This window comes from Aedes albopictus, chromosome 3 (genome assembly GCF_035046485.1).
Source record: "Aedes albopictus strain Foshan chromosome 3, AalbF5, whole genome shotgun sequence".
Lineage (NCBI taxonomy): Eukaryota > Metazoa > Arthropoda > Insecta > Diptera > Culicidae > Aedes > Aedes albopictus.
In genome coordinates, this window is record NC_085138.1 from 438,737,873 (window position 1) to 438,765,445 (window position 27,573).

Sequence of the window (27,573 nt, forward strand, 5' to 3'; positions counted from 1 at the left end):
ATGGATTCCAGGAAGAGTTCTGCGAATAATCCCGAGATTGTTTTAAGAAATATCTCAGGATGATCACAACAAGAAAACCTGTAAACAACTACGAAAAAAGCCTAGAAAAACTCTCAAAAAAAAAAACACGGAAAGAACTCCAGAAGAAACATCAGCAATAGTTCCAGCAGGAATTCCAAAAGGCAATCTGGAGAAAGATTAGGACAAAGTCCAGAAAAACTCTGAGAGACATTCCAGTACCAACACCGCAAGCAATCTTCTGAGAGAACTGGGAGAAAGTCCAAGAGAAATCTCAAGTAGTACTTCGAAACATATTCAGCATAATATCTCTGGGAAACATCCAGAAAAAAAAACGCACGGAAATTCCTTGAAACATTACAGAAGAAACTTCGGAAGAAATCCCAGGCAGAACTCCTGTAGAAAATTCGTTAAAATCTCCTTAAAGATGTAACGATTGATTGTAGTTTGGCTTTAAAGTCTCACATTTCTAGAGTAACCATTTCGAATTTGTCCCTACGTTTCGGCAATTGTTGATGTCTTCCTCGGGGACACAAGTTTTTCAAATGGAGGAGAACATGCCTCTGGAGCTTATCTACTGATTCCTTCTTCGGGGGAGCTTCATGGGGTTATTTTAAAAAGTCCCTAGCGGAACCCCGGATGGAATCTCGGATAGCTTTCAAGAGAAATCTCGAGAGAAACTCTCGGAAAAATTCCGCAACAATCTCGAAGAGATATTCCGAGAGAAACTCTTGTGGAAATGTGGGGCTAAATTCTAAAAAAAATAAAAGGAAATTAAAACGCAGGAAGATATTCGGAAAAAAATCACACGAGTGACACTGTGAGCAATACCGGAAAACCCTACGGAAGACATTCTGTAGGGTTTTCATGAAAAATTCTATGATTTTAGATACCTTGAAAGATTCTCAAAGAGGAATCCCAAAAAGAATTCTTCAAAGCTTGGAAAAAATTCGGTAGGAATGCGGAAGTATCTCTGGAAGGAATTCAAAAAGGAATACCAGAAATACGGAAGGAATCTTGTGAGAAATCCTGGAAAGCATTCCAAGAGGTATCCCTTAACAAGTTCTAAAAAGAAACTCTGCTGTTATTTCCGGAAAATCCTTAAAGAGAAATTCCCAGATGGATTTTATTAGAATCTTCGGTTTTCCAGATATATGTGCTAGATCTTGTAACTCTCATCTTGTTCCTCTAGCATGGTTTTCTAGATGCCTTCTTGATTCAACTTGTTTTTGGAATAAATATTCGGAGGAATCTTCATCGCCTTCACGGAACCACAAGCTTGCCATTACAATCCTCAACATAACCAAAGCAATATTTGTTTCGACAGTTCTTAATACAAACATTTAGTTAAAACTCATGTTCAAAAGAAGTAAACAACGCATATGTTAATTTTTTTATTCATACCAATTTTTATATTTTTAACGGTGCACATTTCCCTGAGTATTTTAAATTTTCCCCTGTCAGATAAAATTCCCTGATGGTTCCCGGTTTTCCGGGCTTTCGAGCTGTTATCGCTTTTTGTTTTAGGAAGTTTCTGACAATTCCTTCAGATTAAGGGAACTCATCCAGTAATTATTTATACACAAATTGAGAATACTGGAACTGTTAACGTCCTTTCTGCGTTTCGGTAAGAAAAATACATAACTAAATTTGCATATGGTGCACCCTCGCAGACAACCTTCGACCCTCAAATTGTACACCCCCGAAGTCCTTCTGATACCAACCACCCAAATGCTAGCAGTTCAGTTCACTATATCGAAAACTCGCCGAAGGCAACGACAACCACTAGCTCGTCAACGTCGGTGGTGGGCCAGCAAAACAACAAACGGATTAGGTGTGCCCCCAGTTCGTCCCACTCCCCACTTTCACCCAGGCAGCGGGCGGTGACCGGTTGCATCCATCGTCTGGCATGAGGATCACTGTCAACGATACTGAAACTGAACGACACTGTGACGCGACGACATCAAACCGAACGGGAAACCGGCGCAGTGAGAGGTGATAGTGCGCTATCATCATAATCATCATCATCATCATCGTCATAGTTAGTCGTTTCATTCAGCGCAGTTCGGTTTTTGCAGTTTAGAGCAGCATACTGCACGGACGAACGGAGGCATCAAATGCAATTCCTGAATGTGCATTTTATGATGAGTGGATGGATTGTGGGTGGCGGAGAAGGGGGCTCGGAAGGAGAACGCTGATAATGACGATTCAATTGTACGTAGTTTGTTTGTTAATTTAGGCACATTTTTGAACCCGGAGCAGATTTGGCGCGTTTCAATAAAATTTCGAATTCAAATGGTGTGTTGTTTCGTTTTTTTTTTGTGTTGTGCTACGAGAGGGAAATCGTTGATTGCGGAAGAGTTTTTTTTGTGGGCGCTGAACAAAAAAAATATTCTAGAATAGCTTGCGGATCGAGTCACAATCGATGGGTAAAAGTTTTAAATTGATTTCATTGTGTATTTGGGCAAGGACTGGAAGAGGAATTTTGGGGAAACTTTTGTTCTTGATTTTCAATTTTGTTTCCAGGACTTTCAGTCCCGAAGTTTAGTTGGAAACTGGTTGAATAGAGCGATGAAATGATGAAATGCTGCGTGTGCACATCGTAAACGTGTTCATTAGTCAACAGTTGGATTTGTTCGCCTAAATGGATTTTGTTCATTCAATTGTAACGTGAAAGCTTAACGGTAGTGAGTTGAATTGTAAGTTATAAGCGAAAACATATAGGACAAGAGTATCCGACGCTCACATATTCATCCTGTTTGAAAACAGACATCAATAAATTGTTGCAAGTGCTATGACCGTTATCAGCGTGTGAATCGCAATTGTTTTACTCATAAGATTTCACTAGAAGTCATCGTTGCTCGACTCTCGTTGTAGTTTCATCAGTATCTCCCGAACACTCTGCGCGATCGTTTTCAAAGTCAGCTCTAAAATGAAACGCATCTTAGCGATCGTTATCACTCTTCTGGTAATTTCCTCAAGCCTGGCTTTTCCAGCATCTTCGGAGTCTCCATGTCCTGCAAAGCACCCTGACTGCTATCAGGTACCAGTACGGGAACAAACTGGAATTCAAATGATGATGCTTGGCATCTGGCGTGCTGGACCGAAGAAAGGCCGTAAGTTGATTCGAAATTTACAGTGTAGACTTTAATTAATATGAACTTTATGTTCCAGAACCGTTTTATTCACTCGAAGATTTAGAGGAAAATCGGCGATTGTATCGGGAAATGCAGCAGAATAAAATTCCTTCATGATGTGAATCCAGTCCCGTAATTGAGATCAAAAGTGAACTTTGACAACTAATGTTTGAAAACAGAATGAATGAGCAGAAATATCGTTAGTGTAGCAATTCAAGCTCAATTTTTTTAAATAATTTTTTTTACTCACAAGTTTAAGTATATACAAGTTACAAGTTTGTCTAATCTAATCTAATCTAACGTATACGCAGCCAGTACAAGAAAGCATCCTGGAAAATAATCGGGTTAGATTACGCCCAATTATTTTTCTTGTCAATATTGATGCTTGCAGCATATCAAGGATATGACACAAGCGTCAAAGCGGCCAGGCCTACTGCGTAACGTTTATCGCAGAGATGATTCTTTGAAATTCTTCGATTACATATAATAAACTTTCGTTTAACATCGAATCACTTCTTGAATCTACAGGGGAGGAAGGATGCGTGGACATACCGTACCAAACGCTCCGAGATATTTGCAATAATATGGTTCAATATATACAATATACAATAGAGAAATAAGAAGCATGAAACGTCCTCACCAAGTTTGTCGTTTTATATCCATTTGACGATCGTCTTTTCTGAGCCAGGTTCCTTTTGATGTGGGATGCTGCTTGAAAAATGTCACGCCACAAAAACGATCAACACTCGTGCACTTAATATACAAGTTACAAGTTTGATTGAAAAACAAATGATATACAGTCGAGTCTCCTATCAAACGTTGCCATACGCCTTAAGCTCACCGCAATTTCTCAGCTTTCTTGCATCCAATCCAGCAGATTTTTTTGGTGCAGTTAGTGCTTACTATAGACTCAACACTTACAGAAAATGCATTTAATTGGTTAGAAGACAGCCTGGAAAACGCGGTGGGCGTAAAGTGGGTGGCAGTGTCTAATAGGAGACCCGATTGTCCTCCTTGTTTTATGCGTGGCTAAAACTGAGTCTTCAAATGACTGCAATCAGATGCATTTTGGATTATAAATAGCCATATTAATCTAAGTTAAGGTCAGAAATGATTTCTTTAACCTCACTAAGGACAAGCGTTCTCGTGGTTGGGCTTCTTCGATTACCTGTTCGCCTCTACGAACCGAAGGTAATGCATTGTGCAAAATGCCAGCAGTTGGGACACACCGCACTTTACTGTAGCAATAAACCACGTTGCGGTATGTGCGGTGAACAACATGCGGAGGGCTCCTGCAATATGGAGCCAAAATGTGCCACTTGTGGCGAATCTCCGCCCCACGAGCTCAGTGCATGCCCGAAGTACGTAGAGCGGGAGAAACATTCCATAAACTCCTTAAAACAGCGGTCAAGGCGATCTTATGCAGAAATGCTGAAAAAGATCGCCCCGACTGCTGTTCCAGTTGCCCAACCTTCTACTAGCACTAATATCTATGCAACCCTGCCAGATAACGATCAAGGCTCTGACTCTGAGGATGGTGTAGAGTACACTATAATTGAGACAGGGACGAAAAGAAAGCGAGCTGTTGCAAAACGGCACATGCAACAGCGAGCTTCTCAAAACGTTCCTGTTGCTCAACCAGCTCGCCAAACCCCTCTGATAAAATCAAGAAGTGGCGGGAGCACCAAAAAGGTATCGCCTCCAGGTTTCAAATTTTCGGCTGGAGATTTTCCGTCACTTCCGGGAGCATCTAAAACCCCAGATGCCCCAGTTTTTCGCCCAGAAAGCCAAAAGACTAGTCAACAGGAACGTCGACAAAACCCAGTCGGTCTTTCCGGAAAATTGACTCTCTCTGGGATAGTGGATATCATCTTCGAAACGTTTAATATCTCACCCGTAATAAGAAGTTTGATAAACATGGCACTTCCCTTTGTGACACCTCTTCTGAAGCAACTGGCTTCGCAATGGCCGATTCTTGAATCTTTCATATCTTTCGATGGCTAATTTGTCCAGCGAGGTCGGAGATATGATTGAAGTCCTACAGTGGAATTGTAGAAGCCTAATTAAAAATATGGATGCGTTCAAATTTTTAGTTCACAGTACACGTTGTGACATATTTGCCCTTAGTGAAACATGGTTAACTTCCGATAAAGACATTTCTTTCCACGATTTTAATATTATTCGTCGTGATCGAGGGGATGGATATGGAGGGGTGATCTTGGGGATCAATAAGCTCCATTCCTTTTATAGAATTGATTTCCCCCCGATGAACGGTACTGAAATAGTTGCATGTCATGTTACTATACAAGGAAAAAGTTTCAGCGTAGCCAGTGTTTATATACCGCCTAGTACAAGAGTATCTCGCAGAGATCTTGCGGAAATATGCTGTGCTATGCCTGCGCCTTGGTTGATCCTAGGAGATTTTAATGCACACGGAACAGCCTGGGGGTCTCCGAAGGACGACAATCGCGCAACCCTTATATATGACCTCTGTGACTATTTCAATTTGACAATTTTGAACTCCGGGGAAGCAACGCGAATTAAACCTCCAGATCCTCCAAGTATGTTAGACCTCTCAATATGTTCGAATTCACTATCATTGGATTGCACGTGGAAGGTAATTCAGGATCCCCATGGTAGTGATCATCTGCCGATCAAAATTTCAATCACCAATGATTCGTGTCAGGCTCGCCAGATTGACGTCGCGTATGACCTCACGAAGCATATCGACTGGGGTAAATATGCTGAATTGGTCTCAGAGGGCGAGCAGTCGGTTGACGTTCTTCCACCGCAGGAAGAGTACCAATACTTGTCCGGGTTAATCGTCGAAAGTGCTCTACAAGCGCAGCGTAGACCGGTTCCGGGAACTTCGATACGGCGAAGAACCCCCACATTGTGGTGGGATGAGGAATGTACCGGAGCCTATCGCGAAAGATCCGCCGCGTTTAAAACATATCGGAAGCGAGGTACACGGGAGAACTACGAGTGGTATTCCTCTCTCGACCATAAGTTCGCGAACCTCGTGAAGGCGAAGAAACGTGGTTATTGGAGGAATTTCGTCAACGGTTTATCGCGGGAGACGTCAATGCGAACTCTCTGGACGGTCGGAAGGAGAATGCGCAACGCGGTATCGGTTAATGAGGATCGAGAAAGCTCGCCTCGATGGATTTTCGATTTCGCAAAGAAAGTCTGTCCGGATTCGGTCCAAGTACAAGCGAATTTTCGTCGTTATCCACCCGAAAGGAATGCAATGGATTCACCCTTTTCGATGCTAGAATTCTCACTCGCGCTTCTGTCATGTAACAACTCTGCCCCAGGAATGGATAGAATTAAGTTCAACTTGCTTAAAAACCTCCCAGACGTCGCAAAGAGGCGCTTGTTGAATTTGTTTAATCTATTCTTGGAGAGCAACACTGTTCCGGATGACTGGAGACGAGTGAGGGTTATTGCCATTCAAAAGCCCGGGAAGCCCGCGTCGGATCACAACTCGTACCGTCCAATTGCGATGTTGTCGTGCTTACGGAAGCTGCTAGAGAAGATGATTCTCCATCGGCTTGACAAATGGGTTGAATCGAATGGCCTTCTTTCAGATACTCAATTCGGTTTCCGCAGAGGCAAGGGAACGAGCGATTGTCTGGCGCTGCTTTCTACAGAAATTCAACTGGCCTACGCTCAAAAAGAGCAAATGGGCTCAGTATTTTTGGATATTAAGGGGGCTTTTGATGCCGTTTGCGTTGATGTCCTTTCAGACAAACTCCACGAGTGTGGGCTTTCTCCGATTTTAAACAACTATTTGTACAACTTGTTGTCTGAGAAGCACATGTTTTTCTCTCATGGAACCTCGGCAACTTCACGAATTAGTTACATGGGTCTCCCCCAGGGCTCATGCTTAAGCCCCCTTCTTTACAATTTTTACGTCAGAGATATCGACGAATGTCTCGTGGAAAATTGCACGCTACGACAGCTTGCGGACGACGCCGTGGTCTCTATCACCGGACCAGAGGCAGAAGAACTGCAAGGACCACTGCAAGATACCTTAGACAATTTGTCTGCTTGGGCTGTAAAGCTGGGTATCGAATTCTCTCCGGAGAAAACTGAGTTAGTTGTCTTTTCTAGGAAGCGTGATCCAGCAGATTTAGAGCTTCAATTTTTGGGTAGGGAACTCACTCAAAGTCTTTCACATATGTATCTGGGGGTCTGGTTCGACTCTAAAGGCACCTGGGGAAAGCACATTAATTATCTGTATCAGAAGTGCCAACAACGAATCAACTTCATGCGTACACTTACCGGAACATGGTGGGGAGCCCACCCGGAAGATCTGATAAAGCTTTATCGTACAACGATACTGTCGGTTCTCGAATACGGTAGCTTTTGCTTTCAGTCCGCCGCGAAAACACACATACTGAAGCTAGAGCGTATCCAGTATCGCTGTCTTCGGATCGCGTTAGGCTGCATGAACTCGACGCACACAATGAGTTTGGAGGTACTAGCAGCAGTACTCCCTTTATCAGATCGTTTCGTGGAACTGTCGTTAAGGTTCCTCATCCGCTGTGAGGTGCTGAATCCATTGGTAATTGAAAACTTTGAGAAGCTGATCGAACGAATTCATCAAACAAAGTTTATGACAGTGTACTACTCGTACATGACTCTGGAGGTTCATCCTTCTTCGAATGTTCTCAACCGTGATTGCTTCCCAGACTTCTCCAATTCCACTATAGGTTTTGATCTGACCATGAAGCAAGAAATCCGTGGAATTCCAGATCCGCTCCGATCGGAGCACATCCCAAAAATTTTTGCAAACAAGTTTGGCCAAGTCAGTTGCGACAGAAGGTTTTTCACTGACGGGTCAAAAACAAATGATTCCACTGGATTTGGTGTATTTAATGAGCTTCATAGCGCCGCCCATAAACTTCAAAGTCCTTGCTCAGTATACATCGCAGAATTGGCGGCTATACACTACGCATTAGAGCGAATTGCCTCTCTTCCCTCTGATCAATATTTCATTTTTACGGATAGTCTCAGCTCAATTGAGGCTATTTGCTCAATGAGGCCGGTGAAGCACTCCCCGTATTTCCTGAGCGAAATTCGATCAATTCTGAGTGCTTTATCGCATCAAGCATATAACATCACTTTGGTTTGGGTCCCTTCACATTGCTCGATCCCGGGCAATGAGAAAGCGGACTCACTCGCCAAAGTGGGCGCTATGGAAGGCGATATTTATGACCGTCATATCGCTTTCAATGAATTTTTTTCGATTGCTCGTCAGCATGCCTTGGTTAGTTGGCAACAAAAATGGGATGCAGGAGAGTTGGGCAGGTGGTTACACTCAATTCTCCCACAGGTATCGAAGACGGCGTGGTTCAAGGGGTTGGATATGGGTCGAGATTTTATCAAGATAATGTGTCGACTTATGTCCAATCACTACTCTCTGGGCTCGCATTTCTATCGAATAGGGCTCACAGATAGCAATCGTTGTAGCTGTGGTGCAGGCTATCAAGATATCAACCATGTTGTGTGGGAATGCCCCGAATACGGTATTGCCAGATCCGATTTATGTGCATCCCTCAGGGCCCGAGGGAAACCAGAAAAGGAAGACATTAGAGATGTGTTGGGTAAACTTGATCTTGAGTATATGAAGCTTGTGTACGACTTCTTAAAGCAAGCTGAAGTCTTCGTCTGATATCCCCGTCTTGTTGTTCCACTTGTCCACCTCGTGTCTTTATTTGATATCCCAGTCTTGTTGCTCCACTTGTCCACCTCGTGTCCCTTCGAAAATCGTCTGTATGTATCGTTACAGGTTGTATGTCCACTCTACGTTCGACCAGCAGCAACACGCCACACCAAGCTGCCACGTGTCAATGAAAAGCCCCATCACCCTATCCTTTCCTCAAATATTTTTGTTCCCCCTAACCTCGACCAAACCGCGAGTTTTTCGGTTTCCCAAAACTAACATAGTTTATAAGACAAAAACATGAAATTGTAAATAGTTTTAACTGGATTCGGCTCCGTTATGCCTGTTGGCGCATGAGCCTTAAATAAATGATTAAGTAAAAAAAAAAAAAATAAGGACAATAATGTATATTTTCACCCAGAAAAATAACTTGAATAGTCAATTTTAGAGAAAAAAAATTAATTATATTTTCATAAAACGTATCGGTTGGAAACAAGGTTCACCTCATTTCAGAGTAATTCCGATGATTTTTGGAGTGTACAATGTCTCCAAAGGCCCAAGTTCGTGATCATAATCATTTTGGACCTAGGGTATAACTTTTTTTCACAGACGTTGGATCACTTTGCGGTCTTCGACAAAGTTGTTTGGCATATAGTCACCTACAATAATATCAAAGAATTTGATTACTGAACGCTTACAGCGCCACCTAGCGGCAAAATTCGAAAACTTTAAATTTCTGCATACATTTGGCCAAGTTTTCCCATACAAACTTCAAGCGTTTTTAGCGCCCCTTAGGCTTAATTGATTTTGCCCAAATTTTGAACGTAGCTTCTGGGAGTCGAAAACAACTGATGTAGGAGGTAGGACTTGGCATTTTTCGAAATTTTTGTTTTTCATATAAGTGTGGGCCACCTTAATGTATATACAGGGTGTTAGGTTCCTGAGTGCAAACATTTTAAAGGGCGATAGAAGGCCATAAATGGTGAAAAAAATTGTTCTACGCATATGATCAAATCTCAACCGTTACGTAGTTATTAAACTTTCCATGTTTTTGACTATTATTGACTGAACTGGCTATAATTTGAAAACGGTCGCAGTTTTTTTACCCTTATTCGAAAGATTATTGATTTTTCTATCAAATGGCATCTTTGAATCGATTGGTTTAGTAAAATAACTAAGTTTTCTAGAGCAAATAGCTCAAAAATAGTGCGTTTTAGTTTGTTTTTGTCAATTATGTTGGAAAAATGCATAATAAATAAAAATTCTTTCTTGGTCAAAGTTGTGGCCGCTGTTTCACTCTACAATTCGTTCTTCGATATCAAACATCTATCTCTTATCGTTTTCTTGCAATTTCGATTTAAACATCGCATTTCAGATCATAAATTTGCAACTGTCATGGTAAGCACTTGTTTTGCGCACTGTGCCGCAAATTTGAATCAAAATTGCAAGAAAATGATAAGAGCTAGAAGTTTAGCGTCAAAGAACAAATTGTAGAGTAGAATAAGGGCCACAACTTTGCCAAAGAAAGAATTTCATTTTATTACGCACTTTTCAAAGATAATTGATTAAAACAAATCAAAACGCACTATTTTTAGCTATTTTGCTCTAGAAAACTTAGTTGTTTAACTAATCCAATCGATTCAAAGATGCCATTTGATAGCAGATTCAATAATCTTTCGAATAAGGGTAAAAAAAAACTGCGATGAGTTTGATCATTTTAAAGTTATATCCAGTTAAGACAATAATAATCAAAAACATGGAAAGTTCAATAACTACGTAACGGTTGAGATTTGACCATATGCGTAGAACAATTTTTTTCACCATTTATGGTCCTCTATCACCACTGCATTTTTATATATATAGATATTCCAACACTCCTCCTAAGCCTATAATTCAACAATCAAAATTTCTTCTAAAGATTCCTAAGAGACTTCTTTCAGCATGTATTCCTGACCTTTGGAATTTTCTCCACTTTTACTACTGGCACCACCGCCAGGATTCCACGATTTATCATTATTTTCTAAATATTTATAGAAATAAGAAACAAAGTTTTTTTTATTCAGGAATTCCGCCAGGAATTTTGTTTGGGTCTTCTTCAGAAGTTTCTCAAAAAAATTCTCAAAAGATTTATCCTGAGACTGGTCCACGACATTGTTTGGACGTTTCTTCAGTGATTTATCCTGTCATGCTTGAAAATCTTTAAAAGATTTTTTTAAGGATTGAATACAGAATTTCGTTCATCTATTTTTGAAGGCATTCCTCAAGAGATTTCTTCAGGTATATTTTACATATTTTGAAGTTCCCTCAGGTATTTTGTTTATGTTCTCTAAAAAATCTCAAGAGGATTTTTTTGGAAGTTTCTTCAGGAATTTATCCAGAAGTTCCTCCAAGTACTCCTCCAGGGAATACTTAGGATTATTCAGACCTTTATACTGGGATTCTTTCAGATTTTTTTTCTGAGATGCTGCAGTAATTTCTGCATAAATTACTCGAGAATATATTCTTTGATATATTTCAAGGAACTTTTCAATATTTTTTCTATGATTACCTGCAAAACTTGTCCAGTTCTTCCAGGTTCATCAAGAAACCTTTTTATTTCTGAAAATTATTCAGTAACTGTTTTTTATTCTGCAAGATTTTCCAGATTGTACTTCAGGAATTTCTGCGTAAAAATCCCTTAAAAACTTGCATATTAAATTCTTCTAAGAATTCCTACAGAGGTTTCTCCAAGAGTTCTTCCGGAAATTGCTTCAGGAAATCTCCAAGGATTCAAAGGAAACTTATTGAGGAATTCCTTTAAGAATTCCAACAGTATCTTTGTCTTCAATTTATGCAGGGATTTCTTCAGTGATTTTTAAAGGTTCCTTCAAAATTCGTTAACAAATTTCCCCAGGAATTCCTCTAGAAATTTCTCAAGAGTTCCTCCAGTTGCTCTAGAAGTTTCTCATGTTTTTTTTTTCTATGAACTATGGAGGTATTTCAGAGAGTTTACTCAGAAATTATCCTGGAATCCCTAAAAAAAACTTCAGAAATTGCTTCAAAAATTTTGATAATGGAAGTCCTTGAGAAAGTTTTCAAGAATTTTTGCTAGGAGTCTTTAAAGAAATTCCTTCAAGCTTTCATTCCTGAACTGGGGATTTTTATATTATCGTACAAATTGGTACGAAGGTTCTTAGAGTTAAATGACATTTTTTTCACAGGTAGGGTTCACATGTATATGAACAAAAAACTAGATTGAAAAAAAAACAGGGTTTGATAAACTCCAGTGGGAAACAAACATTTTCCACAGACACGTACTACATTGAAAAGTCATAACGCAAGAACAAAGCATCGTAGTCCGCAGCAATTGGAGAACAATGGAAAACAATGAAATTTGTTTCCCATAAAATTTTCCACAGTTGAGGAAAATCGTTTGGAAAAGTCTAAAAACTATATTTTCGAAATACGAAAATATTCTCAAAAAAAAGTTTTGAAAGAAATTACATAAGCTATATTCTGTGAATTTTCAAGATGTGGTTTTTCTCCATTCCTGATTAATGACCAGTTTTGTGAAAATTGTCCAGATGTTGGATGACTTTCGATCGTGTTGATCGTTATTTGCACAAAAATGGTCATTAACCCAGGAACAAAAAAAAAACATCTTGAAAATTTCACAGAATATAGCTTATGTAATTTCCTTCCAAAAACTTTTCTTTGGGAATTTTCCCGGACTTCGTAAATATGTTGGTCGATTTTTTCAGTCGATTTTCCCCAACAGCGGAAAATTTTGTGGATTTTTTCATTTAGTATATTTTTAAATTGCTTAGAAAATTTTCTTACGATTTTACAAAAGAAGCATTGTGTCTAGGATGCTTCATTGTTAAGTTATGATTTCTAAACAAACGGCTCATATAGCACATCTGAACAATTCCAACAAAGTTGGTCATAAATCAGGAACGGAGAAACCCCACATCTTGAAAATTTCACAGAATAAAGCTTATGTAATTTCCATCCAAACATATTTTTTGAGAATTTTTCCGGACTTCCTAAATAGTCTTTTCGACTTTTCCAACCGATTTTCCTCAACTTTGGAAAATTTTGTAGAAAACAATTTTCATTTTTTTCAACTGCTGAGAATATTTATTTATGATTTCACAAAAAAAATGTGTCTACGATGCTTCGCTCTTGGGTTATGATTTTTCAAAGTTGGTGGTGTCTGTGGAAAATGTTTGTTGTCCACTGGAATTTTCCGGAAAATTAGGTGAACCTGATTTTATCAAATTAGTTTTTGTTCATATATATGTGAACTCCACCTGTGAAAAAAAAAATCCATAAATACTGAGAATAAAAAAAATCCACAACTATAACATTTTTTTTTTTGCAATTTTTTTGTGTTTGTTTTTAATCTGTAGGAGTTTTATAGGGGCATTTAACAGCATTTCAAAAGCGTTTCAAGGGGTTCCTGGGGCCTATAGAAGGCATCCAAAGGAGTTTCAGAGACATTTGAAATTGTTAATCATGATTCATGGGCGTTTCGAGGCATTTGAGGTCAGGGTCTTATCAGGGGGTTGCAAGAATACCTCTAAACTAAGGAGTATTTCAGGGGTGTTCCAAATGATATTGTGATAGGGACTTTGTGAGATTGGCAAGTTCGCTCATGTTTTCATCGATATTTCATTGTTGTGGTCAATGCACATTCATTCATTTCATTTATTTAGTTAACATCAAATTCATGATAATACTGAATCAACAATTTGCCGCCATAATACTCGATTTGCAGCTGCAGCTCTCCAACCTCGGTCACGCCCAACACTCGTCAGATCACGCTCCACCTGGTCCGCCCATCGTGCTCTCTGCGCTCCACGCCTTCTTGTACCAACCGGATGGTTAGCAAACACCAACTTTGCAGGGTTGTTGTCCGGCATTCTTGCAACATGCCCTGCCCACCGTGTCCTTCCGGCTTTGGCCACCTTCTGGATGCTGGGTTCGCCGTAAAGTGCAGCGAGCTCGTGGTTCATCCTTCTCCGCCACATACCGTTCTCCTGCACACCGCCGAAGATCGTTCTTAGCACGCGTCGCTCGAAAACTCCGAGTGCTTGTAGGTCGTCCTCGAGCATGGTCCATGTCTCGTGCCCGTAGAGGATCACCGGTCTTATTAGCGTTTTGTCCATGGTGCATTTGGTGCGTGGGTGAATCTTTTTCGTCAGCTGCTCTTCCCCCCGAAAGCAGCTGGCACCTGACCCTCTTCGGTGCATATAGCTCTAACAGACTCGGAATTTGGATATCGGCGAACCGCAACTCATAATGGATCCCCAATCGGACTGGAAAAGGAATAGCAGCCACATATCAGCATTATCGTGCTCATCAGTCTACCATGGACAAGGTAAAAGAATGAAAGAAGCACAAAGGCAGCCAGTTCAATACAGTAGAATAGAATAGAATACATTAAGGTGCTGTACAAAGTGGAAGTGCAGCGTCCAATTGGAATCGCTCACGTAGGACCCTAGTGGACAAAAAAGCTGTAAATTAGGATAAGTGATTAAGAATAAAAAAAAAACCATTCCCAAACAAACTTTCAAAAACAAGGTTTTTGGAAAACTGAAAAACATTTTCCTCTAGGGAAATAATTCAGGAGATACCTTGACTCATCCTCTCCATGTGTATGAGAACCGATTTTGGGAATATTGCTCCGTTATTTAATAAAGACATCAAAAACCAAAAAATAGAAAATGCATGTAGTTTTAACTTAACGTCTAACCTACTCAGTATGTATTAATACACAAATTTGTTCTTTAACCCTAGTAGGACCCAGACAGGCACGCTGAACTTGCACCACGCCATTGTGGTGCGAAAATCCTAACATTTTAGGAGGGTAAAGTTAACATTCCTTTACCTGTTCCACATTCTTAAAATAATCTGACAATTTTCTCCACACCTACCCGTTGTCTATAAACAATAGACACATTTGCACTCTCGAATATTGTCACCCTCGCCATTGCAAGAACAACTAACGCTAAAGCAATTAAGTTGCCAGGAAAAGCTTTCAACTTCTCCAGCTGAAAAGCAAATTATTGGCCATTAGCAGGCCCCGATTTGTGCTTGGTCATCGTCATTGTGGTCCACGGTCACCGTTAGGCCACCATTCCTATCCTAATTGGGACCACAGCAGTGACAGCGCGAAACAATGGCACACCCTGAAAGCACCTTTTTCCGCCGGTGATGGCCCCAAGTCCGGTAATTATTTAAAACGACTTCAATCAAATATTCATGAGCTTTATTGGCCAGGTTCATCTGGTTTTGCTCGGTTCAAGATTGGCTCATGGCGGAGTGGGAGGTGCAGAATAACGAGGGCACAGTTATAATTGTATTGTCCTGATCGTCATCGTCGCGTTCACGGTCTTTGGGTGTCCCGGAAGATGATGAGAGGGACATTTGCACGAACACATATGCTTTCGCTCGCGTCTTTCCGTTACATTAGCCTCGGCTGATGATGCTGATGTCTGGCAAAATCCGATGGGGCGGATGGTGATTGGATCGTCGTCGTCGTTGTCGTTGATGTCCTTATAGTCGGCGGAAAGGACCGGATTCGAGAGAAAGCTGCTCGCTCACATCCATCAGAGTGACGCCAAGGTCCCATACATACAGGCAGCCAGCCAGCGGCAACAAACGAGAGTGATCTGCATATATTTATTATTATTCAAGTATAAATATTTAACTTCCAAAGCCAACCGGAAAGAGACCGGCTTAGGTGTTGCGATTCCGTCGAATAGGGTGAAGACAAACTCACAGCCGTCGGTAGGTCCGTCGTCGCCGTCATATTCATCGAAAACACATTGGTGCAGAAGTTGTCATACAAAAGGCTCAACCAGTCGCCGCTACCATTCATTCATTGTGACGGCCTTCGAGAGTCGGCGTTGAAGAGAACATGTGAAAAGATGTACCTAGGACCTAGACCAGTGGTCCCCAAATAAAATGCCAAATGCCATTTAATAAAAACCCCAGTATCCCAAAAGCACCCAAATAATTGTCTAATCATCATTAAAGCCTCATCGCAAGTTAAATATAAGCAAACCATCAGATTGAGAACCCCTGTAATATACACAACACAGTTGCTCCCAAGCAGTCTGAAACCCGGAAGAACCGAGACGGAGCAGCCAGCAGTAGAATAATTCCGTTGTGCTTGTGCAGCAAGTGAAAAAGGGAGCTTTATCGAAATTAAACAGTCCTTTGGTTCTTCTTGTCGGCTCACTTGCAGCATGCAGCAGCAGTAGTAGCAGCCGAGTGTCAAATGAGCGAGAGAGCAAAGTAGAAGAACGATGCAGACAAAACCCATTTTCCAATCTCGTTCCAACCCCCACCCGTGGGTTCTTGAGTTGGCTAGATGCCGCTCGTACCTACCTATATTATAGGTGCCACCCGCCCATTGGCAATAGGCAAACGACAGGCAGATACCTACACGTTATGTTGAATAGGATGTAAAATTGCTGCCAGACACCACCAGCACCAACCCAGCCATCAACCAACCAAACCGAGAGACCGTCCGTCCGATCCTGTCCAACATACGTATATATATTATACACATTCGAGGCGATTAAATTAAAATAATGTCTTGATTCTACATTAAATTACGTTAATTTTCCCTTTCACTGTAGCAGTAGCAGCGCGGGCGAACCAACCGACGACGAATGCCACTTCCTGCCGGGGGAGTACTTTGCAAAACGGGCGAAACAAATGAGCCCTCATTAAAACCATTCCGGGCGGGTTTGGGTGGACTGCAATAACCGGTATATATAGGCCCGGGTGGGAGTTTGGATGGTAGGGGAGGAAGGGGTAACCCCGTCACCTTAAGCATTTGGATTCTTCAAAATAAATGTAAGACGAAAATTGATATTTTCAGTACGCAGAATATTTGATTCATTAGTTTTTTATAAGACTTGTGCATTGGAATTGTCAAATTATGTTAATTCTGGCGAACAATGCACATAACGCAACCATATTAAATATTGATGTTTTTAATTCAGTGCGGGTAAGACCGTCACCCCTATGGGGTAAGCCCGTCATATATATTTTTATATTGATACTTTTGAAGATTTCAATTTTAAAATATTTTTAATACATTTTTGAAGTGCAGTGATGGTTTACCAATCATTCTACACTCTTGTAAAATCTCTGGTCGGGGGGCGCAATTGAAATTCGCTTAATAGGAGACTAAGCTTATGGAATTTGGGATTTTTGGGGGTGTGGCCAATTATCCCTGGTGTGTTTAGAGATAGCGCAATACTTTCTTCTACAAAGTTTTAGGGTTTGAAAAGATCTACCATTAAGAACTTTGGTTCATATGATTAGTTGGTAACTTGGCCGCCAGAGGCGCCACCAACAGTTCGATGCTAAATTGCACTACAGGAACCATATTAGGTTGTCAAGCAATCGTTATGATATGCGACTGCTCAAGACCCTGATAATTAGAAATAGTTTCTTCGGAAAAATTATTGGATTCGCTTATAACTTACAAAGTTCGAAATTCCTCCACTGGGCGGCGCTAGTGAGCATGTAAATTTTCCAAACCTCATATCTCAGAATCCAATAATTTTGTGTCTTCGACAAAGTTGATCAGTTTGACATAGACTTACATAAAACGGGACACGTGTTTCGGAATTCTGCCACTAGGCGGCGCTAGTGAATTTGCAATCGCTGAAAAAATAATCCACAAATTATGCCCTTACAAGGTCCAGAAGGAACAGGAAGAGTCCAAGGAGGAACTCCTGGAGAAATCCTAGTAGTTTTAGTTGGATACCGTAGGAATTACTGAAAGAAGCCTTAAAAAAAACCCCACGGGAGTCCCAGGAGAAACCCATATAGGGTCGTTCATAAATGACGTTGCATTTTTTAGACAATTTTTGACACCCCCTTCCACCCCTCGTAGTCTATTTTCCAATACGTAATACATAGATAGTAGCATAATTCGAGACTCCAACTCACCCCCCCCCCCCATAAAATGCTACGTCATTTATGGGCGACCCCTATAGAAATTTTCCTGGTTGGTCATCAGTTTGTAGTTGCGTGACATCTAATAGAAATGCCTAGCCAGTTCAACAAACATCCGGTGATCCGAAGAGCATGACGGTGTTACCCCCGCCGATGAGTGACGGGCTTACCCGAAAAGGCCACTTTTCTTAAATTACACCGTAATTTCTGAATAATTGTTGAAACTAACCATTCAATGAATCTTGGCACTAAAGAATAGTACAGATGAGAATACATGATTGATGAAAGTTAATTTTTGTACTTCTTTTGTATTCCAGAAGCTAAATTCTACCGACGAAATATTACATCCGCCGTTGGTACAATGACGCGTGCGTTTGTTTTGTTTATTTTCTTCGTGTTTGACAGGTCAATTTTGGTATCATTTGTCTCGAAAGAGTAAAAATGGTAAAAACAAATAAGGCGTGTGCCAAAAAGTTACTAAATAACTGTTTTCTGGTAAAATCATTGGGGTGACGGGCTTACCCACCCTGACGGTGTTACCCGCTTTTCCCCTAATAGAACTGTTTGTTTTGTTCAAAATTAGGAACAGTAATTGACACATTTTTTTGGATTTGAACAATCTTAGCGACATTTTTATACCTCTTATTTTTTTTGTTTGTTTTTTTTTTGTGTTGCCTTTCGAATTGATGGATTCTATTCTATTTCCTTTCTTGTTCATTTTTGTTAAGCTTTGTGCACCCAACAAATAACTTCATTTATTTAAAAAAAAATCGGGTTAAGTACTGTTCCTTTTAATTCATTAAAAATTTGCATCCTTTGATAGATACGTATTAACTGTAAGTTCGAGTCAAGTACAAGACACTGAAGGCGACCTTACAGTTGAGGTCAAAATACATATTCGTCAAAGGATGCAAATTCTTAGTGAATTAAAAGGAACAGTACTTAACCTGATTTTCTTTTTACTTGCAGGTATTCTACTAAACTTTTATACCTGTTGTATTCCACAAACAAGCCGAGGATCATCGTCATCATCATTTATTTATTTATTTATTATTTTTTATCATTCATATTTTACAAATTTTGGTAAATTGATGGTAAATGACCACACCAGTTTAGAGCACTTTTCAACTCAGTAAGCTGATAATTATGTTTAGCGTAGAATCATGCCTTGAGTTCTAAAATGTGGAGAAAAAAAATATAATTACTGTAACTTGATAACATCTTTTACTTCAAACGTACGATGAGCAAGACATTTTCAGTGTTTTTGCCTTTCTCGCTTTTCGTCGGTGTACCGAAAACGAAAGTTTGATCGAGCCCCCGGAGGGGTCAAGTCTTATATACCAATCGGCTCTGCTCGACGAGTTGAGATGATGTCTGTGTGTGTATGTGTACAAAAAGGCCACCTCATTTTTAGATAGTAAATATAAATCGATTTCAATGACCGACGGTTCATTCGACGGAGTATATTGTCCTATTGTTTCCTATTGAAAATGGTTCAGTTCGGTCCAGCCGTTCCAGAGTTATGGCCATTTTGGTGTTCCGGACCGGTACCCCAGGAAGCGACCAGATATGAAAATGCAACAAATTCATGCATGTGACCCATCAAACCACGGTATTCTCGATTATCTGATGAACGGTATGCAGAAAAATTATCGCAGACTATATCTGTACCGGTAGCATTCCGGAACCGGTTCCGGGTGTCCCACCGGCAGTGGCCAAATATAAAAGTGAACCAAACCCAAGCACGCGACTCATTAATCGCCGCTTCTTCTATAACCTGATGAACGGTAAGCAGGAAAATATTCTCAGACCATATCTAAACCGGTAGCATACTGGAACCGGTTCCGGGTGTCCCGCCGCAAGTGGCCAAATATAAAAGTGAAGCAAACTCATACATGCGACACATCAAATCGTGACTTTTTCGATAACCTAATTGTACGGTTAGCAAGAAAATAGGGTTAGCCCACATTAGAAACTACTGATAGTGTTCCGAAATCGGCTCCAAGTGCCTCGCTGAAAGTGGTCGAATGTAAAAGAGAACTAAAAAAAATCGCCGTACGTTAGAGGCCACTACTGGTAGTTTTCCACAATCGGTTCCGAGTGTCCCATCCTAATTGATCAAATGTAAAAATAAACCAAGTAAATGTTCCGGAACTGGTTTAGGATGTCCCACCGGACGTGAACAAATTTAAAAGTGACCCATGCTTGCGGTACATCAAATCGCTTTTTTGTTAGTAACCTGATGTATGGATATTAAGAAAACAGACACAGTCCACATAAGGTACAACCGGTGGTGTAACTAGTTCCGGGTAACTTGATGACCAGTTTTACATAAGCTCAGAGCACATTTAAATATACGGGTAGTGTTTCGATATCATTTTCGGGTGTCTCGTCGAAAGAGGTCAAATATAAAGTATACCAAACTCATGGGACACATCAAATCGTGACATTCAGATTAGCTAATGAACGGTTAGAAAATAGGCTCAGACTACATAAGAGGCTACCGGTGGCGTCGAAGAAGCAGCGTTGGGTGCTTCAACGGAATTACGAAAGTGAACAAAATCAAAGCGATAGATATATGTAAGAGAACCAAAACCTCAAAAAAAAAACTAAAGCGATCTTACCAAATCACACCAATTAAGATTCCTTAGATGTAAATATACAGTAGGATGGGTCAACGTACGTTGTATGAAAAAAAAAATCAAATTTAAGCGCATCAGCCCCGAAATTTTTTTTAAATCCCCTTTTGCGTCTAAAACTACTGCGCAAAATTAAGATGTGACTGAAGGGCAAGCTCTGTAATGTGATTGAAGTTTGAATGGGATTTAGTTTTGATAATTCAAATAAAAATATAGCCTGAAGTGTGCAGAAAATTTTCTTATAGAAATTTGTGTGATCTGTGGAAAAAGGATAATCCTTGCTTTTAAATGCATCTTGGTATCAATCGGCCTCCAGTGAAGGTGAACAAACAGTCAACTGAGAGGACTGATATTTTCAGCTCCGCCTATACGTTGTAAGTGCTTCAGTGATTTAGAAACTCGTAGGTGGTACCGTCCCAGATCGCTGTTATGAGAATTTCCTCCTTCTCGTCCATTACCAAATCACAGAAATTTGGGGCTGATCACAGACTCAATGGCAAGATTGATATCGTCGACGGAAAGATCATGAGTACATATTCGACGAGAAAGGCCCTATCACCACTAGGTGAATTAATCTGTTAAAAAAAAAACAGTTGAAAATTTCTCAGAGCATATGTTGTGGTTGTATATATACATATATTTGTTACCCCAAGCAACGACGTCGACGTCAGGACCTATCGTGGCGCTAATATCGACTCTGATCACTACCTGGTGATGGTTAAACTGCGCCCAAAACTCTCCGTTATTAACAACGTACATTACCGGCGGCCGCCCCGGTACGATCTAGAGCGACTGAAGCAACCGAATGTCGCCACCGCATACGCGCAGAATCTCGAGGCAGCGTTGCCGGACGAGGGTGTGCTCGATGTGGCCCCTCTAGAGGACTGCTGGAGTACAGTCAAAGCAGCCATCAACAACGCAGCCGAGAGCACTATCGGGTACGTAGAACGGAGTCGACGAAACGATTTGTTCGACGAGGAGTGCAGAGCGGTTCTGGAGGAGAAGGATGCAGCGCGGGCGGTAATGCTGCAGCATGGAACCCGACAGAATGTGGAGCGATACAGACAGAAGCGGAAGCAGCAGACCCGTCGCTTCCGGGAGAAAAAGCGCCGCCTGGAAGAAGCGGAGTGCGAGGAAATGGAACTGCTGTGCCGTTCACAGGAAACACGCAAGTTCTACCAGAAGCTCAACGCATCCCGCAAAGGCTACGTGCCGCAAGCCGAAATCTGCAGGGATAAGGAAGGGAGCCTACTGACGGACAAACGTGAGGTGATCGAAAGGTGGAAGCAGCACTTCGACGAGCACCTGAATGGCGAAGAGAATGTAGGCACGGAGGACCAAGGCAGCGGAGGAAATGACTATGTTGGTGCAGCAGAGGACGGGAACGAACCAACTCCCACGCTGATGGAAGTTAAGGATGCCATCCACCAGCTCAAAAACAACAAAGCTGCTGGTAAGGACGGTATTGCAGCAGAACTCATCAAGATGCGCCCGGAAAAGTTGGCCACCTGTCTGCATCAGTTAGTAGTAAAGATCTGGGAAACCGAACAGCTACCGGAGGAGTGGAAGGAAGGGATAATCTGTCCCATCCACAAGAAAGGCGACAAGTTAATGTGTGAGAACTTTCGAGCGATCACCATTTTGAATGCCGCCTACAAAGTGCTATCCCAGATCATCTTCCGTCGTCTTTCACCTAAAGTAAATGAGTTCGTGGGAAGTTACCAAGCCGGTTTCATCGACGGCCGGTCGACAACGGACCAGATCTTCACCGTACGGCAAATCCTCCAGAAATGCCGTGAATACCGGGTCCCAACGCATCACCTGTTCATCGACTTCAAAGCGGCGTACGACAGTATCGACAGAACAGAGCTATGGAAAATTATGGACGAGAACAGCTTTCCCGGGAAGCTGACTAGACTGATAAGAGCAACGATGGACGGTGTGCAGAACAGCGTAAGGATTTCGGGTGAGCTATCCAATTCATTTGAATCTCGACGGGGACTACGACAAGGTGATGGACTTTCCTGCCTACTATTCAACATCGCCCTGGATGGTGTTATGCAACGAGCCGGGCTCAACAGCCGGGGTACGATCTTCACGAAATCCAGCCAATTTGTCTGTTTTGCGGATGACATGGATATTATTGCTAGAACATTTGGAACGGTGGCAGAACAGTACACCCGCCTGAAACGTGAAACATCAAAGGTCGGACTGGTGGTGAATGCGGCTAAGACAAAGTACATGCTGGTAGGTGGGACTGATCGAGACAGGACAAGCCTTGGCAGCAATGTTACGATAGACGGGGATACTTTTGAGGTGGTAGAAAAATGCGTCTACCTCGGTTCCTTGCTAACGGCTGACAATAACGTGAGCCGTGAAATACGAAGGCGCATCATCAGTGGGAGTCGTACCTACTATGGGCTCCAGAAGAAACTGTGGTCAAAAAAGATTCACCCCCGCACCAAATGTACCATGTACAAGACGTTAATAAGACCGGTGGTTCTCTACGGACACGAGACATGGACGATGCTCGAGGAGGACCTGCAAGCATTCGGAGTTTTCGAGCGACGGGTGCTAAGGACGATCTTCGGTGGCGTGCAGGAGAACGGTGTGTGGCGGAGAAGGATGAACCACGAGCTCGCTGCACTTTACGGCGAACCCAGCATCCAGAAAGTGGCCAAAGCCGGAAGGATACGATGGGCAGGGCATGTTGCAAGAATGCCGGACAACAACCCTGCAAAGCTGGTGTTTGCTAACCATCCGGTTGGTACAAGAAGGCGTGGAGCGCAGAGAGCACGATGGGCGGACCAGGTGGAGCGTGATCTGGCGAGTGTTGGGCGTGACCGACGTTGGAGAGCTGCAGCTGCAAATCGAGTATTATGGCGGCAAATTGTTGATTCAGTATTATCATGAATTTGATGTGAACTAAATATATAAATGTTACCTAAAGCAATACACATGTCGTATAAAAGTTACGGCAGCGCAAGTTTCGGTTGTGCAGAACTTAATTTGACGTTAAAATGCTAAAATTGCGTTTGAATAACATCGAATTAGCTTCTATACAACAAAAACTTACGCTGCCGTAACTCTTTTATGACATGCGTGTTGCTTGGGACATTAATAAGACAGAATAATTGTTTAATGTATTCTTAGTGAAATATTCGTGAGTTCTTTGTGTTATATGTTGTATTTCAACTTGTAAAGGGTTCTGGAAGAATAGAAACCCTTGAAATGTAATCCTACATTACCAGCTTTCAGGCCATTTCGGGCAGCGGTCAAGTACTAGAGATGTAAACCTTTCTACGTCACGTATCTGGAAAACAGAGCATATTAATGTTTTGTGTTGGGATGTGTCACTTTGTGAAGTTTCTTATTTGTGCATTTGTAAGGTTCTATGTGTCATGATATGGTAATCCTTTGTAAAAAATAATTTCCTTTTATTATTGTACCAGATACCTTGGATGATTTTCCATAGACATTCATGAAATAATGTTGAGCTGAATTCATGGATGATTTCCATGGTGGAGCCCTTGGAGATGTTCTTGGGAGGAGTCTTTAGAGGGTTTTGTTAAGGAATCCCTAGAAACGTTTAACTACGTAGAGGTGTTGTACATATGTACAACAGAGATGGTTATATTTGCGGTTTAGGGGAAGATGATATAGATCGATGAGATTAGAATTGAACCTTATGACAACTAAGTTGTCGGGTCATTAATTGGCTCGGTAGCTTAGTTGGTAAAGCACTTGTCTAGCGAATAAGGGTCGTGAGTTCAAATCTCACCTGAGCTGTGGATTTTTTCCCAATTTAACCAATAATTTACCCATCTGTGCATATGTACGTTGAGTTATTTGAATTTCATAAACCTGAGTAGTTTTTGAAGATACCCGTAGGAGATTTCCCAAGAGAACCCTTGTACTAATTTCCGAAAGAATTCAGATTTTAGATATTTTGAAGAAATATCTGATGCATTTTATACAGGAAATCTTAAAAGATTTTCCGAAAAAATCCTCGAAATAATTTTGGAAGAGGATTCATGGAATTCATGGAGGAATTTTTGAGAAATTGCATGAAAGGCTGTTGCTCATGGTAAAAAGTTTCGGGGCTTCTGAAGGAAATTCTGTTGAAATTGAACATGAAAGAATTTTTAAAAGAACCAGTTGAAAATTTCTCAGATGATATGTTATGGGCAAGGTTATGGGTGTATACATGTATTTATTACTCACCAATACACATGTATTATTTATAAGAGTTACGGCAGCGCAAGTTTCGGTTGTACAGAAGTTAATTTGACATTATTTTAGCATTGTGTTTAAAAAAACGTCGAAATAACTTCTATACGACAAAAACTTACGCTGCCGTAACTCTTTTATGACATGCGTGTTGTTTGGGACATTAATTAGACATAATAGTTGTTCGATGTGTTCTTAATGAAATATTCGTGAATTCTTTGTGTTTTATGTTGTATTTCAACTTGTAAATATTATCCTAATTTAAATGTACATTTAAATGGTTCTGGCAGAATAGAAACCCTTGAAATGCTCCCATATTACCAACTTTCAGACCATTTCGGGCAGCGGTCAAGTACCAGAGATGTAAACCTTTCCCTGTCACTTATCTGGATAACAGAGCACATTTATGTTTTGTGTTGTGCTGTGTCACTTTGTGATGTTTCTTGTTTGTGTATTTGTAAGGTTCTATGTGTCATGATATGATAATCCTTTGTAGTAATTAATTTTCTTTTATTTTTGTGACAAAGACATTCATGAAATAATGTTGAACTGAAACCATGGATGATTTCCATGGAATGGAGTTCTTGGGGGGAATCTTTGGAGGATTTTCTTAAGAAATTCCTAGAAACGCTTAACGAGGAAACCCTGAAGAATTATAGTAAGGAGTTACTGGAAGAATTTCTGAAAGAAACTTCAGATGGAATTCTGAAGGATTCTATTGAAGATTTTATAAAGGAATTCATGCAATAATTTCTGATATTATTCTCAGAAGAATTTCTGAAAAGTGGAGCGGACCTGGTGTGATGGTTAGAACACAAGACTATCACGCCGAGGACCTGGGATCGAATCCCATTCCCGACAAACTCACAAAATTCCTTCGGAAGGGAAGTAAAGCCTTGGGCTAAAAATCTCGTTAATACAGTTATAAAAAGAAAATCTGAAAAAATCCCTAAAAAACTTCAGGATAAAGATAGGAAAGTTTTCTAAAAAGAATGGATGCCTAACGTCCTGAAGAAATCAGAAGATTGTTCGCAAGAATCTTAAGAGAGATTTCTGACAGATTACCAGAAGGAATTTAAAAGGAATCCTTAGAGGAATTGCAGGACGGACTCGATTATCGGGAGTCGGGTTCTGAAGCTTCCCAAACTAATATCTCGCAAACGGAATGCCGTAAAAAGCTTAAATTTTGACTGATTACTATTCAAAGTTGGCTTGAAAAAATGTCAAAATTTCAGCCTTATATAACATTCCGTTTCTCAGGTATATGTGTGGGAGCTTCAGAACCCGCATAATTGAGTCCGACATGTACTGAGGAATCAAGATATAGTTTTCTAAAGAAACTACTGAAGAAAATTCAAATGAAATCTGAAAATTTCTGAAAAAAAACATAAGAAGAACTGCTGAGGAAATACATTTAGCAGTTTCTGTAGCACGCTAAATTTTATAATAAAATCGCCCGAAAAATTTAAATGACCATCTGCACTTTAGATGTGTTTAAGGAAAAGCAGAATGAAATTTTCCGGGAAAAAGTACGTTGGTTATGCTATAAAGATGAACTATTGTCAACCCTTGGTCTTGATCCTCAGTCTCGTTGATCAGTCACCTATTCAATCTTTCTTGTTGTTGGGTTTTCATTTCAGATTTTTCTTCATACTACATACTTTTTCGATTACATTGAATACCATTGTCCTAGTGTCCTTATGACAACCTTCTCGCACTCGTCAGCATCTTCCTCCCTCCCGTGTGTCAAGGTGAAGAGTGCGAGAAGGAAAACTTCCTAATAAATAGTGATTATTATTGAGAAAGTTTTCCCCGCCGAACTTGTCTTAAATGACCACCATCGAGCAGATGTCACGAACAATGAATCTCCCGGACGGTGGCGAGTTCACTTCCGACGTTCCGTCAGTCATTCTACCAACTGACGACGACGACGGGCGAGCAAAATTGAACTAGTTCGAGCGTCAGCAGGAAAAAATTAACAAAGTTTCCCCATTCTTTCAACTTGTCCGTCGAACAACTTTTGTTATTTTTTAAAAGTGACACTTTCTCTTCCGTCCGGTCACCCTGCCACTCGTCGTTGTCGTTTCCATTGAGTTCATCCAATCGAGCAGGAAATCCCATTTTCTTAGATAATTTGAGTCACATTATCCGTTTTTCAATTTTCAATCGAGCGGGACTTATTCCACTCACGAAGCGATTATCTGTCGTCGTTCGCCTTTCAATACCGCCTCGTCTGTATTCCTTCCCCATCTGTATTGAGACGTGGTCTGGTCATATTATTATTACTATACGATATGAGAGACGGAGCATTCGACCAATCTTGGTTCTATTGTTATGTGTCGCATGGCTTCCAATATGGGAGATGACCAATGGACGAATGTGGGAACTCATCAGCTAAAAGTATGACACCCTCCCCCTATTGACTGTCTTATTTGAAAGGTTTAATTTCCCAAATGAGCGTGTGTCCCTGCAGGTCAAGGAATTGCATTCTTCTGTGTGGAGATTCGATTGTTTTCATCCGACTTCAGTGTTCCTAGCCCGTTTCGTTGGAAAATCATGTCACCACGCAGCACTGTCACATGCTCCACACTCACATTAGACTCGCTTTCATGCCCATTCAATCATATAAATAAATTTTCCAATAATAAAACTGAAATTGTTCGAGCAGTGTTTCCTTTTACCGGGACCAGCTTCCTTCCGATTTTCCCGACTGGGAAAGAATCGTTTTCCCATTATGGCTCAGATGACAAAACCAACTGCCTTACGACGCGGAAGCTGCGCCGGTCGGAGGAGAGCGGGGCTTCTGCAGTACACAATACACAGGAACAAGTGCAGACACAAGAGCTCGGCACAATGAGTGTGGTATTGCTGCAGTGGAAGTACAGCAGTAGCAGCAGCAGCAGTACATGAGCGA

General features: G+C 41.0%; 1 protein-coding gene across 2 annotated transcripts in view; it reads left to right on the forward strand.

Annotated features, from left to right (window-relative positions):
• Positions 1-27,573, forward strand: part of LOC115268069 (uncharacterized) — a 375,447-nt gene that overhangs the window by 50,384 nt on the left and 297,490 nt on the right. The gene's annotated exons all lie outside the window — the stretch shown is intronic.